Raw genomic sequence first — 16,418 nt, forward strand, 5'->3', positions numbered from 1 at the left:
AACTTCTATCTATGACCACCTCTGCCTCCCGAATGATCCGAAGTTCATCCAGCTCCAGCTTAAGTTCCCTAACGTGGTTTCTGAGGAGCTGGAGATGGGTGCCCTTCCCACAGATGAAATCAGCAGGGACACTGACGGCGTCCCTCACCTCAAACATTCTGCAGGAGGAACATTGCACTACCTTCCCTGCCATCCCCTTTCGATTAAAAAAAGGAAAAGAAAGAGCTTACCTGCTATTCACTCCCCTTCTCAGCAAGCACTCACTCAGCAACCTCTGCACCCCGCACGATACACCTGAAGGAAAATAAAAGAAAAACTACTTACCAGTCAATCCCTTACCTGCAGGCTGTGATGTCACGGTTCAACTTCTTTCTACTTCTACCTGCCCTCGAGCCTTCCTCTTGATCTTTACAGCGGTAGTATTTTTTTGGTTAGAGGAGGGGGTAGGGAGGGAAACACTGAAGAAGTGTTTCGGGTTTAAGTGTCACTTGACAACAGCCCCTCCACAAACCACCTTCAAATTAGGGTGAGCACAACGGAGGTATGCAAATTTCCCCCGCAACAGCCAATCAGCATCTCCTGAGTGTCCTGTCTGCCCATTGGTTGTGTCCTATTCTGAGTGTTCATTGGTTGCATGTTTGCATATCATGACAGTTGCCACACAGTCATGTGTGTATAGGGAGTACAGTAGAGGACTGAGCACACATCCTTGCGGGGCCCCGGTGTTGAGGACTATTGTGGAGGAGGTGCTGTTACCGATCTTGACAGATTGTAGTCTGTTGGTGAGGGAAGTCAAGGATCCAGCTGCACAGGGAGGGGTCAAGTCCAAGATGGAGAATTGTTTTCCATTCAGTTACCCACAATGCCCTGACCCATGCCCACCAATCTAAAAATTGAGATTTTACAAGAGCCTTAATCAGGGGTGAGTTCCCCACCTGCCCGCCCCAACGTTAAATTGTGGCTGGGGTCAGGGCAGCTGCGAGTCTGGCAGAATCCCGCCCATTCAATTGTATGTTCCCCCCAGCTCTGGGTCACTGTCCATGTGGAGATTGCACATTCTCCCCGTGTTTGCGTAGGTTTCGCCCCCACAACCCAAAGATGTGCAGGGTAGATGGATTGGCCACGCTAAATTGCCCCTTAATTGGAAAAAATGATTTGGACACTCTAAATTTAACAAAAAAAAATTATATGTTCCCCCCAAACTGATTCACAACCCATCTGGAAGAATATAAACGTCTACCCATGGAATCAGCTTGGACTGGTGATGTGTATTAGAGCCTTCCAGAGTTAAAATGGGGGCTAGATTCTCCGTTCCTGAGACTGAGTGTTGACCCCAGGGCAGGATTCGTGGACTTTCACGACAGCCGAACCTGGATCGATTCTGCGACTGTGGAGGGGCTGCCACCGTTGCCATGTGGAACACAATTGATTCCAATGAAAAATAGTGTGGGACTCGCCAGTTTTGTGATCGACACTCGGGAGGCTGACATGCTGCAGCCGCATTTATAGATTACAAACCCCACACACACTCAACCCAGCCAACAAGATGGCACTGGTTGTGTGGGAGTGTGCCCATACAGCTGATGGGTCTGCTGGGGCCAGAGGGCACCTAGGGTGGTGCCCTGGGGGACACCTGTACGACCCGTGGCCCTAAGTTCACAGTGGGCAGGCTGCGGCAATGGTGTACCATACCCCTCCACCCCGACTCCACAGCCCCCCCCCTCCCCCCCAGACCCCACTCCCCCCAGCCCTGGCAGAAGCCCCTCGGCCAGTGACACAACTGTCAGCAAACTATGGCGATTCTGGACACTTTCCGTACCCCCCCCCTCTCTCCCTCAGCAACCACAATGCTGGTTTCACAAGTGAACTGTGCCATTGGGATTTCGGCCCATTGGCGGCGGAGAATCGCGGAGGCCTTGGAGAATATCGGGTCAGGCACGCTAATGACATCCCAACAGCATTTACTCGAGGTGCGCCTGGTACGCATTGACGTGCTGTCGAGGCGACAGAGAATTGCGATTTGGCATGAAATCGGTGCCCACCGCGGTTTCGACGTTGCAACTGATTCTCTGTCCAATCACACTTCACGATTCCGGATGTCTGGATCAAGACAGACATCCGCCCTGGATGTCTGGATCAAGACAGCTGCCATCCAGCTAGGAATAGGAGAAAAATGAGGGGAAGTTACAAAAAGCCTGATTTAGAAGCTAACTGGTAATTCCATATTTGGCACAGAACGGCCTGAGCAATTCCTCATTACTCAGCCACTACTATTTCCATTTGCCAATTTTCTCTTTTCCCTTCCTGGACGTTCTTTTGTAAATAGAGAGGTAGATCTTTCTATTTTACACTTGACCAAAATGAAGCTTGTGCGTCAGTCATTGCACCAAATATGGAAAAATGAGTGTGGGGGACCTCTTGAAAATCGTTACCAAAGATGTTTGGTTTTGTTGTTTACATCATAGAATGATAGAATTTACAGTGCAGAAGGAGACCATTTGGCCCATCGTGTCTGCACCGGCCCTTGGAAAGAGCACCCTACTTAAACCCACACCTCCACCCTATCCCCGTAACCCAGTAACCCCACCTAATCTTTTTGGACAATAAGGGCAATTTAGCGTGGCCAATCCACCTAACCTGCATATCTTTCGACTGTGGGAGGAAACCGGGGCACCCGGAGGAAACTCATGCAGACACAGGGAGAAAGTGCAGACTCTGCAGAGACAGTAACCCAAGCCAGGAATCGAACCTGGAACTCTGGAGCTGTGAAGCAACAGCGCTAACTACTGTCGGACCCCGCCCCACACCCTGAGGAACCGGCCGCCCATCAGGCCAGGGAGCGACCAGAGGGGGAGTCCCGCAATGGCCCAGAGTGTATGGGCATCGCTGGTCATTCGAAGGGATGACAGAGAGTATATGCTACAAGAAGATGGTGTGGCACCTGTGCCATGTCATCGCCGACTTGGCACCACATGGAGTAGGACACTCACTCCTGGTGCCCGTCAAGATGACCGCAGCCGGGAGGGCAGCATGGTGGCGCAGTGGGTTAGCACTGCTGCCTCACGACGCCGAGGTCCCAGGTTCGATCCCGGCTCTAGGTCACTGTCCGTGTGGAGTTTGCACATTCTCCCCATGTTTGCGTGGGTTTCGCCCCCACAACACAAAGATGTGCAGGGTAGGTGGATTGAACATTCTAAATTGCCCCTTAATTGGAAAAAAATTAATTGGGTACTCTAAATGTATTTTTAAAAAGATGACCGCAGCCGTGAGCTTTTACGCCTCAGGATCATTCCAGGAATCGAGCGAAGACCTGTGTGGTGTCTTGCAGGTTACATCCTACAAGTGCATCCACCAGGTCACGGATGCCCTGTTTGCCTTGGCAGTAAACTGCATCATTTTTGACATGGACCAAGCCCAGCAAGATGCCCGGGCAGCAGGATTCCCCGCCATCACCGGGATGCCACAGGTCCAGGGGCTGATAGACTTCACGCTTGTTTCTCTGCACTCACCGGGCCATCTGGGAGTGCCCTACATTAACAGAAAGGGGTTCCACTCCCTCAACATCCAGCTCTTGAACAACCATCACATGAAGATCATGCACGTATGTGCACGCTTCCCGGGGTGCATCCTAGGGAAATCGGTCATCCCCGGTCATCCCCAGCCTCTTCGACGACAACCCTGGGATGGATGGCTGGCTCTTGGGGGATAAGGGGTACCGCTGATGACCTGGCGAATAACACCAGTCTGGAGGCCGGAGACCGAAGCGGAGACCCGGTACAGCAAGGCCCATGTGGCCACCCTGGCTGTGATTGAGCGGTGCATCGGACTGCTCAAAATGTGGTTCCAATGCTCCGACCGCTTCGGTGGTACACTCCAGTACACCCCCCAGAGGGTCGCCTGCTTTGTGGTGGTCTGCTGTGTCCTCCACAGCCTCGCACAGAAGCGGGCGACATGATGGAGGTTGGTGATGAGGAACATGTGGCCACCTCCGAGGAGGGGGAAGAGGAGGAGGTCGAGCCCAGGGAGGAACCGGAGGATCAGTCGGAGGCTGCAGGACAGCGGCAGTGGCGAGAGTCCGGCAAGCCCGGAGGTCCGAGGGAGACCTCCTACTCGCCTAATTGACTTAGGACGTGGCCTGGTCCATCATTGCTACCTTACCCACCCCTCACTCCCATTTCCCACCCTCCCAGGGTATGTGTTACATTACTCCAGGGTGCTGGGACTGTGTTGGCACCGTCAGTGGGTCACTGTTGAGGGCAGGGTGGTGATGAGAACCCGCAGACAGCTGAGTCTTAGTGCGCCTCGATCTGTGCCATAGTTTGACCCCTGTCTGTCTGCTGAGTGCTCGCTCACACCCATCGCCTGTCCGGGGCGAGGGGGAGATGCCTGGAGAAATGGGCCAAGGGTTCGGAGGTCGGCCCACATTGCGGAAGAAAGTGACAGAGGCATCATACTAGTTGTGCACAAGGGTATTTAATGTGTTTAACAATTCCCCACACTCCCGACGTGCTGCCCCTTCCTCCACCCCTCCCACCATGCCCTACTTATCCCCCCACCACTCCCCCTCCCCCGGTGCCCCAGTGATCCTCAATGTGCTTTGCCTCCCTAGGTCTATTGCTACGTCTCAGTGTTTCCCCAGGATGCACATCAGAGGTGGAGGCAGCCAGTTGCTTACCTCGTCCTGTGGCCTTTAATGCCCCTGGCAGGCGTCCTCTGGGGCCGGATGGCCCCGCCTCACTTGTCGGCGGCACATGCACAACCATGCTGACCCGTCCCATGTGCTGACCCTGAGACGCAGCCTCATCAGAGGGGTGGAACTCGGGGGAGTTGATGGCCACCATCCCCACTCCATGCGGTGGGTCAGGGTTGGCATCCAGCAGCCACTCCTCCCGGTTGGTGCCCATAGGGCCCTGGGACTCACCTTGGGGTGGAAGGGCAGCTGGTTAGAGCCCCGGCTGCCCCTGCATCATCTGGCTCTGCCAGTCCTGACGGCTCCCCATGGTCTGCACCCTTGTATCAACGCCCTGGCGATGCTCCTCAGTGATTGGGCCATGCTCTGCAGCACCTCGGCAATGCCCACCTGAGACTGGGACAAGCTTCACAATGCCTGGGCGAGATCACATGTCCCACAGAACCTCATCAAGGTCAGCCTGGTATAGGGTCACATGCCCCAATGAGGCGGACATTCTGTCAAGGCCCTCAGCCATGGCTGTCACCGACTGCATGACGCCTTTGTGACATCGTGCACCAGGCTCTCCACTGTGGTCGCCACCCTAGCAGTGATGGCCTTGGTGCCACCCATTGCCGGCAACATCTTCTGCACCTGCAGACTCTGGGACTCCTCTAATCGGCCATATATCTGCTGGAGTGTCGCTGACATCTCCCTCTGAATGTCCTGACTGCTCCATAACGTCTCCATCAGCTCCGGAAATACCTCTTCCACAGTTTCAGCAGCATCCGGCTGGGACCCAGCTGGGTCCTGGGATCCAGCAGACCTCTGATTGTTGTCTCGCCTGGGGGTTCCTGCCTCCACCTGATGTACATCAGCAGCAGTGTGGTGCTCACCAGATTCTGCAGCAGAAGCCTGACCACTAACATCTCCCGCCGAGGTGTGTGTATCTGCACTGATGGAGGGTGGGGATGATAGCTGTGATTCCTCGATCATGTTTTCCTCGGAGCTCCCCTCCGGGGTAGTCTCGTGGGAGGCTGGAGAGCGGCCACCCAGGATGGGCTGGCGGCGTCGGCTGGACAACCTGCGGGAGAATGGACATGTTGTCAGTTTGAAGGATGGGTCAGTCACTAATGCAATAACAACTCACGTTTTACAGTTCATCTGGGTGAAGACCGGTGATTCCTCACCTCAGCGGCATCCGCCAGCCTCCACGTTGGTGACCGCTCTGACCTCGGCCACCCCAGTCACCTCCAGGCCTGTTCAAAGAACAAAGAACAATTACAGCATAGTATCAGGCCCTTCGGCCCTCCAAGCCTTTACTGGTCATGATACCAACCTTTGCCAAAACCCTTGCGACACAAAAATTGTGTCGCAATCCTCTATACCCATCCTATCCATGTATTTGTCAAAATGCCTTTTCAACGCAGTTCATGTAACTGCTTCCACAATCACCTCTGGCAACGCGTTCCAGGCACTCACCACCCTCTGCGTAAAAGACCTGCCTCGCACATCTCCTCTAAACCTTACCCATGGACCTTTAACCTGTGCCCCCTGGTGACTTACCCCTCCACCCTGAGAAAGAGTGCCTGCCCATCCACTCTATCCATGCCCCTCATAATTTTTTGACCTCTATCAGGTCACCTCTCAACCTCCGTCTTTCTAATGAAACAGTCCGAGTCTATCCTCAACACTATCTGCCACTCCACCAACCTTGGTGTCACCCGCGAACTTACTAATCAGACCAGCTACATTTTCCTCCAAATCGTTTATGTATGCTACAAACAACAGAGACCCAAGCACAGATCCCTGTGGAACACCACTAGTCACAACCTTCCATTCAGAAAAACACCCTTCTCCTGCTATCCTTTGCCTTCTGTGACTGAGCCAGTTTTGTATCCATCTTACCACATCATCTCTGATCGTGTGTGACTTCATCTTTTGTACCAGTCTGCCATGTGGCACCTTGTCAAAGGCTTTACTGAAGTCCATGTAAACAACATCCACCAGCCTCCCTGCATCAATCATCTTTGTCACCTCCTCAAAAAACTCGATCAAATTAGTGAGGCATGACCTCCACTTCACAAAACCATGCTGTCTATCGCCTATCAAAGGAGGTGAGGATTCTTGAGTCCGGCACCCCATTGCCCTCTGGGCCCTCTCCCGTCAATTGTGGGAGAGTTTTTCCTGAGGAGACATAAAGAGGGCATCATTAGCCACACGCTTGGTACACAGTGGTGGGAGGGGGTGTATGAAGGAAGGGTTGGGCGATTGAAGGGAGAGGGTTGTGAACGGATGATTGAGGGAGTTGAAGGGAGGGAGATGGAGGGAGTAATGGGGGTTGCATGGAAAGTTGGGGGGGTGGACACTCTTGTGGGGGCGGAAAGGTTTTGGGGGGGGCAGGGTGTTGGTATCTACTCACTCGTGCTGCCGGGTGTTGGCCGTTGACCTTTTCCTGGCACTGGAGCGAAGTCCTCCTAGTCACACTCCCAGAGCTCACAGCCGCACCCGCCTCATACCAGACAGAACTGGATGGGCCCTGTAGCTTTCCTTACAGGACCCTCAGGGGAACAGGACATCTTTCCTGGCCTCCACTGCGTCTAGGAGCCTCCCCAGATCTGCATCTCTGAACCTTGGGGCCGGTCTCCTGGGTGCCATTGTTGCGAGCTGGCTGGGCCGAAGAGCTGCTTGACCTTGTTAGTGGGGGGCCGGCAAGCGCAGAAATAGGCTGCCGAGCCTTCAATGGCGGCGACATGCCCGTGGGGTCTCGTTAAATTGACCAATTAACGTTGAATAGCTTTGCCAGCCTCGCTGGGCCGAGTGCTGGGAAACTCGTGGGAATTCCTGCTCGCTACCACACTTAAATTATTATTATTAGAAACCTTCCTGGAGAGTCGCGCCCTAAAAACCAGGAGACCTAAGTTGGGCTGAATGGCCTGAGGCTGTGCTGTAAGTATAATGCAATACTTTGTGGATATAGAAATAATTCCAGTTAGCTGCGTATGGAATTGTTATTTTCCATAACAAGGAAGGTGTTATTTTGTTGCTTCTGGAGAGTCTACCATCTGAAAGTCTGCCCTTTCCATCATTATTAACATAGAGATTAAAATGTCCAAAAAAAACCTTTCTGTCAGCACCACCTGAACATGTTTGGTCTGGTAGTGTCACTGCAGGCACAGCCATGTTCAGTGAAAAACAAATACACCAATGATCACAATACAATAGATAGCATACCTGCATGAGTGCTGAGTTTGCTTCGAGCGATGTGAGCTGGTGGATGCATACCTCACTACACACCCTAGCAGATGAAAGGATCTTTTGACAATTAAATATATGGGTAAATATTTAAACCTCTCCTGACAGTAAACTACAGTGCCTTCTTTTTTGTAACCTTAAAAAAAAATACAAGCATGGAGCTGCACCAGCATGTTCCAACTACACTGGGAATGCTGCCAGTTCTTTTCCTTCAGTGACTGTAGGGCACTGAGATTCATTCAGCACGAAGCGAGATTCTCATTCTGATATACCACACTGTCCAGATGCTTGAGGCAAATGTCTTAATAGCTCGAGGAACTAATTCACTGCAAGACTGATAGATTTTGGACAGGCTTTTGAAGAAATTGTTTTTTTTCTTAATCATCTTCATGATTGAGAAGAAAAGCAGATGAAAAGGAAAAATTGAGTTGACAAATCACCTGAGAGTATATGGGAATAGGACAACATCAAAGACCTACCGTAAGTCACAAAGGCCAGTGACTGACATGGGCTATTATTGTGTGATTATGAAATGAATCACTTTTCTGTAAACAGGTGTTGCCATCTGAAACCATATGAACAGACATAAAAGACATTAGGTAACATAATCTTACAATATTTCTCAATCGTCAGCAATCAAATTTCACAGTCTAGGAAAAACAAGAAATAACAAAAATTAACCTGTGGTCAGTTTCAGGACTAATTCTGGAAAATGGTTTTCTAATTCATTAAGATGGTCAAGCAAACTCCACAAGACAGCGTTGATGTGTTAAGTAAGTTGGTTCAACGTTGACTGCAACTGGATGCAGTGAAACTAGAAACAGGCTTCTGACACAGGAGATGGTCCAACACTGTTTTATTGAACTTCCTGATTGCTGTACATAGTCAGCTGTGAGTTGACACTCTATCAATCTAACTGATAACCTCCTACTGGCTTGACCAGACTAACTCATGGTGATAGTGCTCACTGGCTTGTGCACTCTAACTATCTCAGTAGCTGTGTCCTGTAGAGAGAGGGAGAGTCTTAATGCCCTGTGTGCTTTATAGTGGTGGTGTCCTGTCTGGTGATTGGTTGTTATGTGTCGTGTGTGTTCATTGGTTATCCTGTGTGTCAATCATTGCCTGTCTGCATCTCATTATATACATGAGTGGATATTATGACATCTCCCCTTTTTGAAGTAAATTTTGGAACATGGCGATATATATACATGCATGATTATATACAAGTGGTGAGCGAATGAACATATGTACATGGGAAGGTCTCTATCGTGCAGATACAGAACAAACCGAACAAAATTTACAAGATTTAAGTCTATAGATTCAGCCTTTGTGGCGGGCGACAAATTCTTGTCGATCGCCTCAGAAGTGGAGGGGGGGACGCCAGCACTTGGACAGGCAGGATTGCTGCCATGTCAGTGGCCTCATTGAGAGGCGGGATCGCTGTCAGATCGGTGGCCTTGTGGTGCGAGATGTCCGGAGGAGGCATGATTACATGCGGACAAGTGCGGCCAGGTGGTGGGCAGGGAACTTTTCGTAGCACCCTCCTGTTGCACAGTAGAATAGAGCCATCAGCCATTTGGACAATGAAGGACCTGGGGGCAGCCTGCCTGACGACAATAGCTGGGGCTGACCAACCTCCCTCAAGCAACTGGATGCGAACAACATCGTCTGGAACCAGCGCAGGTAGATCCTTGGTATGAGCATCATACGTGATCTTCTGCTGGTTCCTGGATCGCTGCGCTTTCTGCAGCACCGTGAGGCGGTCAAGGTCGGGAACATGGATGGCTGGAACAGTTGTCCTCAGGCTGCAGTTCATGAGCAGCTGCGCCGGAGCCAAACCAGTCGACAGAGGGATTGCCCTGGATGCCAACAGCACCAGGTTGAAGTCTGAGGCTGAGTCTGTAGCCTTGCACAGCAACCGCTTGACAATATGGACCCCTTTTTCGGCCTTCCCGTTTGATTGCGGGTAATGGGGACTGGATGTGATGTGACTGAAGTAGTAGGATCGTGCAAAGTCGGACCACTCTTGGCTGTAGAAACATGGGCCGTTGTCACTCATTACTGTGAGTGGTATGCCATGCCTGGCAAACGTCTCTTTGCAGGCTTTAATCACTGACTTGGACGTGAGGTCTGACAGTTTCACCACTTCCGGGTAGCTGGAGAAGTAGTCGACCAAGAGCACGTAATCACGCCCATTTGCGTGAAAGAGGTCTATCCACACCTTGGGCCACGGAGAAGTCACGATCTCGTGCTGTTGCAGTGTTTCCTTGGGCTGAGCTGGTTGAAACTTCTGGCATGTTGTGCAGTTGAGAACCGTGTTGGTAATGTCCTAAGTGATGCCAGGCCTGTAGACTGCCTGCCGAGCTCTGCGTCAACATTTTGCGACCCCAAGGTGACCCTCATGGATCTGCCTGAGCACCATGGCTTGCATGCTTTGGGGAATGTCAATTCTATCTAGTTTAAGAAGGATCCCCTCGACAACCGTTAACTCGTCCTTAACGTTGAAGAACTGGGGGCATTGACCCTTTTGCCAGCCATGGGCAAGGTGTTGCATCACGCACTGCAGTAGAGGATCTTTGGCAGTTTCTTCGCGTATCTGGACAACTCGTTCATCGGTGGCTGGGAGGTTGCTGGCACAGAACTGCACCTGTGCCTCGATGTGGTGAATGAAGTCGCCCGGTTCACATGGCATGGTGATGGATCGGGATAGGGCACCCGCGACGATCAGCTCCTTGCCCGGTGTGTAGACGAGTTCGAAGTCATAACGGCGGAGACGAAGAAGAATTCGCTGCAGCCGAGGTGTCATGTCATTTAAATCCTTCTGGATTATGTGGACTAAAGGCCTGTGGTCTGTTTCCACCGTGAACTTCGGCAGACCGTATACGTAGTCATGAAACTTGACTATTCCTGTCAGGAGACCCAAACACTCCTTTTCGATCTGGGCATACCGTTGTTCGGTTGGAGTCATGGCCCTGGAGGCATATGCCACTGGAGCCCAGGACGAGAAATTGTCTCGGTGGAGGAGCACCACCCCAATGCCATCCTGGCTTGCGTCTGTGGATATCTTGGTATCCTTAGTTGGGTCAAAGAATGCCAGTACTGGTGCTGTGGTGAGCTTCGTCTTTAGCTCAAGCCACTCCGCTTGATGTGCGGGAAGCCACTGGAACACTGTCGACTTTTTAACGAGATGCTGGAGGGCCGTGGTGTGGGATGCCATGTTGGGAATGAATTTTCTGAGAAAACTTACCATCCCGAGGAAGCGGAGGACCGCCTTTTTGTCCTCTGGTGTCTTCATGGCATTGATTGCCAGCACCTTGTTGGCGTCAGGTTGCACACCTTGCTGTGAAATACTTGATAGCAGACCGCCCAAATGAGCATTTGGCCCTGTTGAGCTGGAGGCCATTTTCATGAATCCTCTGGAAAACCTGTTTGAGGCGAGCAATGTGATCCTCGGGCATCGTGGACCAAATAATCACGTCGGGCTATGGTGAGCTTAATTTTGAGCTCCTCCCATTCCTTCTGGTGTGTGGGCAGCCACTGGAACTCCGTGGACTTATTGATGAGGTGGCGCAGAGCCATCATGTGGGTGGCAAGGTTGGGAATGATCTTCCCCAGGAAGTTGACTATGGCTGTGATGGCGCTTACCTTGTCTGCATCCGGACGGACCCCTGACCGGGAAATGTGGTCCCCCAGGAACTTCAGCTCGGTTTGGCCGAAAGAACACTTGGCTCGGTTGAGGCGCAGGCCGTTTTCCCGTATGCGGCAAAGACGCGCTGGAGACGATCACCCCTGTGGTGTGGTGGAACAGATGATGACGTCGTCCACGTAGACGCGCACCCCTTCGATGCCCTCGATCATCTGCTCCATGATCCTGTGAAAGACCTCGGATGCCGAGATGATGCCAAATGGCATTCTGTTACAGCAGAACCTGCCGAAAGGGGTGTTGAAGGTGCACAGCTTTCGGCTGGACTGATCCAGTTGGATCTGCCAAAAACCCTTTGAGGCATCAAGTTTTGTGAAGATTTTAGCCCGGGCCATTTAGCTCGTGATCTCTTCCTGTTTGGGTATGGGGTAGTGTTCCCTCATTATGTTGTTGTTGAGGCCTTTTGGATCAATGCAGATCCGGAGCTCGTTGGAGGGCTTCTTAACACACACCATGGAGCTGACCCATGGCGTGGGCTCCGTGACCCGGGATAGCACCCCTTGGTCCTGGAGATCTTGCAGCTGCTGCTTGAGGCGGTCTTTGAGTGGTGCTGGGACCCTGCGAGGTGCGTGAATGACCGGGGTGGTGTCCGGTTTGAGCTGAATTCTGTAGGTGTAGGACAGTGTTCCCATGCCCTCGAATGCCTCCTGATTGTGGGCGAGGAGCGATTGGAGCTGTGCCCTGAATTCTGCATCCAGGAAGTCAGATGTGCCTTCTGGAGACAGAGCGTGGACCCGCTGCACGAGGTGGAGAACCTTGCATGCCTGTGCGCCCAGCAGGGAGTCCTTTGATGATCCGACTATTTCGAATGAGAGTGAGGCCGCGTGTGTGTTGTGTGTCACCTGGAGCTGGCAGGATCCCATAGCCGGGATAACGTTCCCATTGTAGTCGACCATCTTGCAACGGGATGGCCGAATTGGTGGTCTGACCTTCATGGCGTAGAAGGCTGACCATGCTATGAGGTTGGCGGAGGCGCCAGTGTCCAGACGGAATGTTATCGGTGATCGGTTGACCGTTAGGGTGGCACACCATTCATCACCCGGATTGACAGTGTTCACTTGCAATGGCTGGTGGGTCCTGGCTGGAGACATCCGGTTCCCATCAATGACCGCAACACGGAAGGCGTCTCGGTTGTCTGTGTCACTGGTCTGGATATCGTCTGGGCACGACTCTCAGTAAGGAGGCTGAATGGTCCGCACTTCCCTGCGAGGTTGTCGGAATTGGGGAACATTGGCAGGTTGAGCTGCTCAACAGCAGGCAGCGTAGTGGCCCATCTTGCCACAGCGGAGGCATTGTCGGTTCTTGCCGGACATTGCCGCTTTAAATGTGCGGCTCCGCAGTTGCCGCACGTCGTGACGTCATGGCATTCGTTGCGACACCGCGCATGGGCAGTTCGGTCTTGCGTCGAGCACGCCTGCGCATCACGTCCCTCTGTGTCGACGTCATTTTTGGCGCGCACAAACGCGGGAGGCCTTGAAAAGCGCACAAAATGGCTGCCCTCGTCTGGGCCGCGGGCCGGGAGGAACTCGATCGCCTGGACCCGTTCAGCCTCGTAGATCGCCTGCCTCGCCGATCCGGCCGCGTGGGACCCCGCCGCGCCAATTCGGCCGCCTGAAATTGGGAGTAGCGGCTAGTCGCGTTTTCATGCAGGACACAGGCTTCGATTGCGGAGGCTAGGGTGAGGCCTTTAATTTTTAAGAGCTGCTGGTGAAGGGTGCCCGAGGTGACCCCAAAAACAATCTAGTCCCGAATCATTGAATCGGAGGTGGTGTCGTAACCGCAGGACTGCGCGAGGATACGGAGGTGCGTAAGGAAGGATTGAAAGGGCTCATCCTTACCCTGTCGGCGCTGCTGGAAGAGATACCTCTCGAAACTCTCGTTGACCTCGACGTTGAAGTGTTGGTCGAGTTTGAGAAGGACCGTCTTGTATTTGGTCTTGTCCTCACCTTCCGCGAACGCCAGGGAGTTGTAGACATGGATGGCGTATTGACCTGACGTGGAGAGGAGGATGGCGATCTTTCTGGTGTCCGAAGCGCACTCCTTTTCGTTGGCTTCCAGGAAGAGCTGGAAGCGCTGTTTGAACAGCTTCCAATTGACGCCGAGGTTTCCAGCGACTTGTAGCGGCTGCGGTGTGCTGACGGTGACCATGGCGCAGGATGGCAGATTCCAGAGGATTCGTAGGTAGGTCCCACAGTTACTCCTGGTACTATGATGTGTTGGGTACTCTGCTACACAGACGAACCAACACGGTTGCGAATGGTACAACTCAGTTTTATTACTAACATTTATTTACAGTGGTAAACTGGGGCGAAATTCTCCGTTATCGGCGGAAATCCCACTTGCGTCACGTCATAAAAATGGGCCGATAGTCTCCGGCCCGAAATGGGCTAGCAGCGACGTAACGGGATCCGCGCTTGCGCAGTGGTTCACGCCGTGCAACGTCATATGCGCTGCACGGCGTGACGGCTCATAAGGCCGCGCAGCTCCTCCCCAACCGACCGGAACACCCGACCGCAACACCCGACTGGATGGCTGGCCGTCGCTCAGCCCCGAGGTTCGAGTCACGCGATGTGGAGGTGTTCCTGGACGCGGTGGAGCAGAGGAGGGATGCCCTGTATCCCGGGCACGGCCGCAGAGTTGCCCCACGCCACAGCCGGCGTCTGTGGAGGGAAGTGGCAGAGGACGTCAGCGCTGTGGCCCTGACACCACGGACAGGCACCCAGTGCCACAAGAAGGTGAACGACCTCGTCAGAGCAGGCAGGGTGAGCCTCCCCCATATCCCCCATATCTCCCCTCCCCATATCCCCCCTCCCCCATATCCCCCCCTCCCCCATATCCCCCCTCCCCCATATCCCCCCTCCCCCATATCCCCCATATCCTCCATATCCCCCCCTCCCCATATCCCCCATATCCCCCCTCCCCCATATCCCCCCTCCCCCATATCCCCCATATCCCCAAGTGAATCCAGCCCTAACCTTAACCTCTGCAATGCACGCGCAACCGATTGCGTGCATTCATATACCTGCCTAACACTGTTGCCTTTTACCCCTGCCACCCCCCCCCCCCCCCCCCCCCCCACAGGAGAAGCGCGCACACAACAATAGGGAGCATGTGAGGACTGGAGGAGGGCCCGCTGATGAGAGGCCACTGACCGTACACGAGGAAAGGGCCCTGGAACTGGCTGGCGGACCTGAGGACCGGGAGGTTGCTGATGCAGAGGTCGGCGGCCCACCAGCAAGTGAGCCACCGACAGCCCGTCCCCATATCCCCCCTCCCCTATATCCCCCTCCCCGTATCACCTGATCACTGCCTGATGTCTAACCATGCATGCTTCATTGTGTATCGCAGGACCAAACGTCCAGGCACCCATCCCCGCAGATGCACACCGCCCGCAGGATGCCCCTCGGAGACCACGGGAGACGGAGAGACCCGCACCCTCCAGCATGCGACGCCCGCAGGATGCCCCTCGGAGACCACGGGAGACGGAGAGACCCGGACCCTCCAGCATGCGCGCCCGCAGGATACCCCTCGGAGACCACAGGAGATGGAGAGACCCAGACCGTCCAGCATGCTACGCCCGCAGGATGCCCCTCACACACCACGGGAGACGGAGAGACCTGGAGCAACAGGGAGACGACACCCCCGTCACGTGCGGGAGCGACCACCCAGCGATGAGGGGGGGAGCCACAGGCCCCCGTCACATCCGAGCCAGGACACCACTACCCAGGACACCACTACCCAGGACACCACTATCCAGGACACCCCTACCCGGGACAGCACTACCCAGGACACCCCTACCCGGGACAGCACTACCCGGGACAGCACTGCCCAGGACACCCCTACCCGGGAAGACGAAATACCGGACAGTGACTCAGAGTGGATGTGTGGAGACGAACCCCCACCCCAAAGTGCCATGGAGTCAGAGTGGGACGAAGAGCATGACACAACGCCACTGCTGTCACCAACACCCTCCACCATCGCAGAAACACTCACCACGGTTGGGCACTTTAGTGATGAGGCGTCTGGTACACTCACTGGTGCGCACAACACAGCCGTCCCGGTACAGCAGGTGGAGGTAGGAGCAGCAGAGGGACCGGGCGGTCGGAGGGCAGCCCAGGCCAAGCGAACATCTGCCACCCAGATGGATCCCGGGTTCCTGCAGTTACCACACCCACACATAGATCCGATGCAACCACCGACCCGGAGACGAGCGAAGAGGGTGACGGGTGGCTTGCGGCGGCTGCGGTCGCAGGTGGAGGAGTCCACCCGCGTCCAGGAGCTGGGAGTGGTCCTGGTCATGCGTGCCACCCAGGCTGACACCGCACGGGTGGCGTCCGTGGTGGAGGCAATGGGTGCGACGGTGTCAGACATGGGGAACGGTTTGCGAGGCCTGGGGCCTTCCGTGCAGGCGGCGTCTGTGGCCCAGGAAATGGCTGCCCTCTCACAGGAGGCCATGAGCCAGTGCCAGCGCCAGATGGCAGAGGCGCTCAACGCCATAGCCCAGTCTCTGCAGGCCATGGCCCAGTCTCAGCAGGCCATCGCTGAGGGCATCGGCGCCAGTGGCCATGTGCGAGGCGGCGTCGCACTGTCACAGACAGGGTTTGACAACACCCTGGGCTCCATGGCTGCAAACCTGCAGACCCCTGTCGATACCAGCACGGGCCTCCAGGACTGGCAGCGCCAGATGTCGGGGGGGGCGTCGGATGGCCAGTCCATTCGCATCCCCCACCCATGTAGAGGCCTGGGGGCCATCGGGCATCCCGAGGGAGGAGGAGGTGGTGTGGTCCGTCC

Source organism: Scyliorhinus torazame, chromosome 7 (assembly GCF_047496885.1).
Source record: "Scyliorhinus torazame isolate Kashiwa2021f chromosome 7, sScyTor2.1, whole genome shotgun sequence".
In the NCBI taxonomy this organism is placed as follows: domain Eukaryota; kingdom Metazoa; phylum Chordata; class Chondrichthyes; order Carcharhiniformes; family Scyliorhinidae; genus Scyliorhinus; species Scyliorhinus torazame.